Source organism: Procambarus clarkii, unplaced genomic scaffold (assembly GCF_040958095.1).
Source record: "Procambarus clarkii isolate CNS0578487 unplaced genomic scaffold, FALCON_Pclarkii_2.0 HiC_scaffold_980, whole genome shotgun sequence".
NCBI lineage: Eukaryota > Metazoa > Arthropoda > Malacostraca > Decapoda > Cambaridae > Procambarus > Procambarus clarkii.
This window is the reverse complement of record NW_027190012.1, coordinates 53,695-61,388: the sequence shown is the minus strand read 5'-3', so window position 1 is coordinate 61,388 and position 7,694 is coordinate 53,695. Positions and strand designations below refer to the sequence as shown.

Here is a 7,694-nt window from a genome sequence, read left to right as displayed (position 1 = left end):
CGGGTGAGCAACCTGGACGCGAGGTTTCCTGGTGGTGGCCACCACAGCAGCAGCCGCAGCCTTCTTGGTAGGCTTTGCTTCTACCATGATGATGAGAGATAACCAAGGTGATGAGAGACGCTCAGACAGTCACGGGGGAATGATGCTGCCGCCGCTTGAGCCGAACCTATTTATGTGCGGCACGGTAACAGAGCTGCAACCTGGCAACTCGTCCACCAATCACAACGGTTGGTTTTACGGCTCCGAAACCTGGATCCCATATCTTCTCTAAAATAGAAGCATTTGTTCATGTTCTTTGTAAAAGTATCATAAAGCAGGACAGATGAGACAAATATCATAAAAACTGAAGAGCAGATGAGCACACACATGTATGTATTACAAAAGAAAATCCACAAATTCATTAGAAATTGGCAGGGCAGGCTGAGGAAGTAGGTAGATGTAAAATGTCTGTAAATGGCGAAAGAACATAAACCCAAGACTGAATAAACGATGTTAAATATCCATGCCAAGGAGACAAAATATGTTAGGATACAATTACCATTAAGACACCACAAGAAGGTCCGTATCCTGCCGTGATGACTAAAAAGAGTTGGTTATTAGCCACAATGTGTAGGCAGTCTCATGCCAACGGCCATACCACGTTGAGAACACCGCTTCTCGTCCGATCAGCGAAGTTAAGCAACGTTGGTTTGGTTAGTACTTGGATGGGTGACCGCCTGGGAACACCAAATGCTGTTGGCAATAATGTTTTTGTTTTGTTTTGTTTTGTTTCGTTTGTTTTTGTTTGAATGGCTGGCTCCACGGGAAATTCACGGAGTTGTGTGGAATAAGGCCTGGTAAAATGAATTAATATGTATGTCATGTTTAAAACAAACTCGCTTAATATAGTGTGTGAGGCTTTATACAAAACAAACAACCAAAACAAACATGTTGTTATATATATAATATATATATATATATATATATATATATATATATATATATATATATATATATATATATAGCTTAATCCGGGTTTGAACTCGCAACTCCAAGAATACGCATCACTTATATACACTTTACCACTGGACCACAGCTGCAGGACACAAGCTTGATGCTGAGGTATCAATTTAATGACGTAAATGCCATTTCCACAAATAAATGATAATTTAAAAGTATTTGTATGTACAAATCTTTTCTGTTTAAAAAGGCTACAATATCAGTTACTATATAATTTGTGTTAATGTTTCTATACCCACAGGAAGGCATGTTTTTGCTTATATGTAAGGGGTACGGAGAAGGAATCCACAGACCATCAGTCCCCTTCCCCCCCCCCCCTCCCACCTACTACCACCACCACCACCACCACCACACCATACCACTACTCACACCACCACCACTACCACCACCAATCACACCACAATCACCACCAATCACCACCAATCACCACCACCACACCTAACCGAAAACCCCCTAACACTCAACCCTCCCCCCAATCAACAGGCGAAATAATAACCTCAAATGCCTGCCTGCCTGCCAGCCAGCCAATACTAACGGTCTTCTCAGAAAGAAAATCTCTTTGTATCTGTATTACTTGATGAAATGTATGATTCTAATAATGAAAATAAATTTTGATGTCGGTTGTATGAGCATAATGACCAATATGCACATGATATGAATGAATTAAATAGTGTAGTTTTAAGTAATTAGGTTGTAGACACATTAAGCGGATATGATATTTGACGCGTCCAGAACTGGTGATTTTGGTTTAGTTTTAAATGCACCACCCCATTGCTTCCCCAGAGCCTAATTAAGGACCGGTAAAAGGAGTCAATATGTATGTCATCTATAAAACCAAAGAATGAATAAAAAACACCACACACACACACCTACATAATAGTATTAGGAAGATTGTATGGCAAAAAAAAAAAGTACTCCCATTGGGTCGTTTGAACTCGCGACTTCCAAAACACCAGCCACACACCTTACCACCCAGCCACCATAGAGTTGGTATAATTGTGCAACTTTAGTTATAAAAGTAAAGTTCTTATTGTCTCAAATCTTATTGTCTGTTCTATGAAAAGGCATGATGTAAATTATGTATTTTTTGAATGATTGAATTGTAGGCACATTAAGCGGATTCGATATTTGATATATCCAGAAAAGGTGATTTCTGTTCAGTTTTAAAATGCATCACTGTTAACGCTAAAGGACTGGTAAAACGACTCGATGTTTGTCATTTTTAAAATAAACACTAAAACTAGGCCCTTAACATATATAATGTTTGAAATAAATTGAATGCATATAAATACAAAGTGGGAGTGGCTGGCTGGCTGGTGGCTGCTGGCCTGGCTGGCTGGGGCTGGCTGGCTGGCTGGCTGGCTGGGCTGGCTGCCTGCCTGCCTGCCTGCCTGCCTGCCTGCCTGCCTGCCTGCCTGCCTGGCTGGCTGGCTGGCTGGCTGGCTGGCTGGCTGGCGCCCGCCCGCCCGCCCGCCCGCCGCCCGCCGCCCGCCCGCCCGCCGCCCGCCCGCTGCTGCCTTGCCTTGCCTTGCCTTGCCTTGCCTGGCCTGTCCTGTCCTGTTCTGTTATTGCCTTGCCTTGCCTTGCTTGCCTTGCCTTGCTTGCCCTGCCCTGCCCTGCCTTGGCTGCAGCTGGCTGGCTGGCCGTAAATCAACTCTTAACAACACCATACCACACCACACCATCACTCATCACCCATCACCCACCACCGGCCCCAGTCTCCCAGCCTCTCTTATATACCCGAGCAGGCCCTTTAAATATTTGAATTGTTGCACTTCGGCCAATGGCAGGCACGATCGCTGCTGCTCAAACATATTCTGGTTCACAAGTATTAATATATATATATATATATATATATATATATATATATATATAAATATATATATATATATATAATATATATATATATATATATTCATGAAACACATTAAAACCTTGATATTCATTCATTACGTCTAGTGAAGAATTGCTTTTGTTCATTTGTATGATTAAAAATTAATAGAATATGAATTCCTCGCTTAAAGTAAAATATAAAATATATATTGGATTTATATGATTGGTTAATATTCCAAGTGATGCTGAATATCCCCTATAATTTGTTTTGTTTGTTTGTTTGTTATGTACACATTCCAAATGAAATCAATATAAATGTTATTATAATGTTTGAAAGTTGATTGTCTACTTGAATCTCTCTATTAAAGTGTGTGTGGCTCCGGATGGAGCCTGGTTATGGTATTTGTCGTGGTGGGTGGCAGAAGTGCTTACTTCTTCTCTGTCTTCTTTGGCAAAAGAACTGCCTGAATGTTTGGAAGAACACCTCCCTGTGCAATGGTTACGCCAGACAGAAGTTTGTTGAGTTCTTCGTCGTTGCGGATGGCCAACTGCAAGTGACGTGGGATGATACGGGTCTTCTTGTTGTCACGTGCGGCGTTACCGGCGAGCTCCAGAATTCGGCAGCGAGGTATTCCATGACGGCTGCCAGGTAGACAGGAGCGCCAGCACCGACGCGTTCGGCGTAGTTGCCCTTACGCAGCAGACGGTGAATTCTGCCCACGGGGAACTGAAGTCCGGCCCTGCTGGAGCGAGACTTTGACTTGCCTTCACTTTGCCTCCCTTGCCGCGTCTGACATTGCTGCTGCTGTTGTGGGTTGTGGGTTTTATGCGGATTGGATTGATGTCCATAGGGAATGGAAAGGATGGGGGAGGTAGAGGGATGGGGAGATGAAATTCAGGAAGAGGATGCGGGTGTAGAGAGAGAGGAGGTTTGAAAGTTCGGTGGCCTGTCCACCATGGGTTGACATTTTTGTATGTGTTGTTTGTTTGCGTATGTGTTATGTTGGGTTGTCAGTACATTGGCTGGGGGGGCTAGTGTTTGTGACCTTGTTGGTGTCCTAAAGCACTAGAGCCGATGGAGTTGGCTGAAGGAGGCTAATCTTAGAAACATCAGGGTAGTTACACTTCTGCCGCCACGACAAATGGTTTTTTTGGTTTTATATTTTTTGTAGGTGTTTTATTTATTTATATATTTTTTTTTTTTTTTTTTTTTTTTTTTTTTTTTTTTTTTTTTTTTTTTTTTTTATTTATTTATTTATTTTTTATTTTTTTTATTTTTATTTTTTTTTTTATTTTTTTTTTTTTCTTTTTTCTTTATTCTTCATTTGGTGTAGATTGGGTCCGGGATGGGCCACTCATCTGGATCGTCTGGCAGACCGCTTAGTATCTGAGGGCTTGGGAAGGCCTCATCATGGATATGTCTGATCACTTTTTGTTGGAGAGTGATTCTTCTGGTTCTGTGTGGTGGTCGTGGATCTCGTAGTCGCTGGTGGTGTTTTCTGCTACGAAGGGATCTTCTGGGTCTGGGACATACATGTTCTTCATACGGTACAGCTGTCTTCTGGCCAGGTAGCTGAGCCTAATGTTCATTGGCTCATGTTGAGCGTCTCATGGATCAGGTCAGTTCTTACCCTGTCCCTCAGAGTCAGGCCCTCTGCAAAGCGAAGTGCTTTGTTTTGTACTCGTTGAATCTTCAACATGTTGGATTTGTTGGTGAGGTTCAGGGGAACGTAGGGGTATTCCAAGCTAGGCCTTATGATCATTCTGTACAGTGGAGCTTGATGTGGGATGGGGCTTGGTTGAAACGGAAGAGCCTCTCCAGTGAGCCCCGGGCCATCGCTGTCTTCTGGGATACGTACTGGGAGGAGTTGAGTAGCCTGTTGAAGTTGTAACCGAGCACTGTGTTGGAGTTTGAGATGGCTATGGGTTCACCCCTGATTCTTATTCCCCCTCATTTTCAATAGAGAAGGCCATACAGCCGACAGTGCTTAATTGGATCTTTTCTGGGTTAGTGGTGATCCTCCATTTCCTTTCCCAGTTAGCAGTCCTTGCTAGTTCTACGTTTGCCTTACGGGTTACAGTTGCATGCTTGGCCGCTTGGATGCTAGGGTTAGATGTTATTACGTGTGTTACGTCGTCCGCAAATTGTACGATAATGGTGTCCCTATACTCTGGTTGGGTAGGTCATTTACAAAGATGTTGAAGAGAACCGGGCTCAAGCATGATCCTTGGGGGACTCCAGCTGTTGGGGTGAAGGCTGCGGCCTCTTTTGCCTTGAAGCTGGGGTAACTTGCCTATTCTTAAGGAAATTTCTGATCAGCCTGAGGAGGGTCCAGTTTTGCGCTGGTAAGTCTGCTAATTTGTACACAAGACCATCGTGCCACAGCTGTCGAAGGCCTTGTGTACGTCCCTCGTTGCAATCAAAGCTACCTGTTTTTGCTTTCGAATTGAGCTTACGGCGTCGTAGATGATGTTAATTGCGTGCTGGGTTGATCTATGTGCTCGAAAGCCAAACTGCTTTTCTGTGAAGAGGTTGTTGTACTCCATGTAGTAGTTAAGACGGTTTGACATGATTTTTTCAAAGCACTTGCCTATCGTGTCTAAGAGGGAGATTGGTCGGTAGTTGCCAGGTTGGTGGGGGTCTTTCTTGGGTTTGGGAATGAATATCATCTTGGCTGACTTGAATGCTACAGGAATGTGACCCGATGCCAGCATAGCGTTGAATAGGTTGAGTATGGATTGCATAAGATTGCCTGGTAGAAGTTTGATCTGCAGCGCTTTGATCCCTGATGGTCCAGGGGCCTTATCTCTGGTGCTTTTGATGACTCCTCTCATCTCTAGCATAGTTATGGGTCTTGTTAGAGGGTGGTCGTCTTCTAGGGTTGTCAGGTCAATCAGAGGGGTGCTGTTAAGGGAGGCGGCATTTTCTGTTGTCCATTGGTTGACACGTTCAAAGTGAGTGTTGTTGAAGGCTCTGCTGTTTGAAGCTGTGAGTGTCTTTTCCAGACTGCGCCCATGAGGTCAGCCTGATCCTGTGGGTCTTCTATTTTTCTTGCTGCTCCTCTTCATCTTCGTCAAGGAATGTGTGTACAAGGTGGGTGAGGCTGGGGTTAACTGATCCCAGGAGCTGTCTGATCTTGCGCCAGAAAGTAGCCGGCTCCCTTTTGTACTGGTTGGCCTGTCTCACCAGGTTCCCCAAATGTGGCTCTTGTGGGTCAGCGTAAGGTCTATGGTTTCCCTTCTGAGTGTTTGTAGGGTCAACGCTGGTGGCTGGCCAGTTTGGTAGTGGCTTTGGCAGGCTCGCTGGTACTCATTCATTTTGCCTCTGATTTCTCGGGTCGGCTTATATTGGTGGTAAGTCCTTGTGGTGGATATTTCACAAGTGGCCTCGGTTGCAAGCTGGATCCGGTTGTGGATGGTGTTTACTGCTTGGTCGATTGTTTGGGTTGGAGGTTCTCGAACTCAATGATGGGGTCGTCAGCAAGGAAGGTGTCATATTCACGGGCACGTATGGTTCCCAGTCTGGGCCTGGTGGTGCCACATATCTGAAGGGGGCTGCTTGGAGGGATGTGACCACAGGGATGTGGTCCGACCCCACGTTCTTGCCTGGGGTTACTCTGCAGTGGAACAGGTCACAATCTCTGTTGGTCAGCACTATGTCAGGGTGCCCCTCTGGTTGCCCGCAAAGAACGTCTTAAAGTGGGGGCCTTGGAAGGAGAGGTCCCGGTTTTGCATTAGATTGAAGAGCTGCCTGCCTTGAGGTCTGGCCTGGCAGGTGCGTTGAATAAGGCCTGATGGTGGGCATTCAGGTCTCCTGCGATGATAGTGGGGAGATTCCTGTCGAGCAGCTTGTTCAGAGGGATGGAGGGGAGGTAGGCCAGTCTAGGTGGTAGATATGCGGTGCAGACGATGAGGGGGCCGTGTGAAGTGGTGAGTTCTATTGCAAGAAAGTTGTCGTCTCTATGAGGATGGGGCGGTAGGAGAGCCCTTCTTATTAGTATTGCCACCCCACTGAACCTACCCCTGTTGACTTCCCTGGTGGAATATCCCCAGATGGAGATGTGCTGGTCTTGTCTGGCCGCTGTTTCATTGAGTAAGACAACATCTGGGTTAAGTCTGGCTACTCCAGAGTGAGTAGGTATCTGTTGTTGAAGAAGTGTCTGATGTTCACCTGAAGGATTGTGATCCCCATTATTGACTATGAGACGGAAGTGTTTGTTTGGCTGTAGTGCCAATGTTGTTACATTCGGTTTGGTCGCTTCTGTTTGTGGAGGAGGGGGTAAAGCTGTTGAGCCAGGTGTCTTGTTCCTGGTTCCGGTCGGGGATTGGTTGGGGTTTGGGGTTTACCATACGTTGCTGTGCCATTGGGGGGTCTTCGGTGTCACTGCTGTTCATGATGTCGACATCCGTGGTGCTAGAGTCGCTCTCTGGTGAAGAGTTGTGGGGGTTGCTTGCCCTTGCTCCGTCCACAGGGATGGGGTTCGGCTGTTCGGCCTAGGCCTCTTGGTGCAGCGTTGTGTGGAATATATTGTTGTGGGGCTGCGATGTTTGAAGCGAAATTTCCTAGGGCGGATGGGGTTCCGTATGGCAAGGGAGTTTGTGATAGCTTGAGGACGATCTGATGTGGGAGTGTTCAGGAAGGGTGGACATAGGTGTTTCCCAGAATGTCGGGGTGGAGGGGCCGGGGTTGTTCAGGGAGTTTGGAGTCTCCTGGGCGTTGGTGAAGCCAGGGGGCGAGAGAGTACTAGGGTTGGGGTTGTTGGGTTGTGCTTGGGCCTGGCCGGCGGTTGTTGTGATGTTAGAGTCAAGTAGGCAAGCGAGTCCTCGGACATATGGACAGGGGGTAGGCCATTGTCTTTCCT

General features: G+C 46.0%; 1 non-coding gene across 1 annotated transcript; it reads left to right on the top strand.

The window, feature by feature from the left end:
• The first annotated feature begins 623 nt into the window (after positions 1 to 623).
• Positions 624 to 741, top strand: LOC138361892 (5S ribosomal RNA). Its single transcript, XR_011227259.1, has one exon. It is a non-coding gene; the product is annotated as a 5S ribosomal RNA (ribosomal RNA).
• The last annotated feature ends 6,953 nt before the right edge of the window (positions 742 to 7,694 follow it).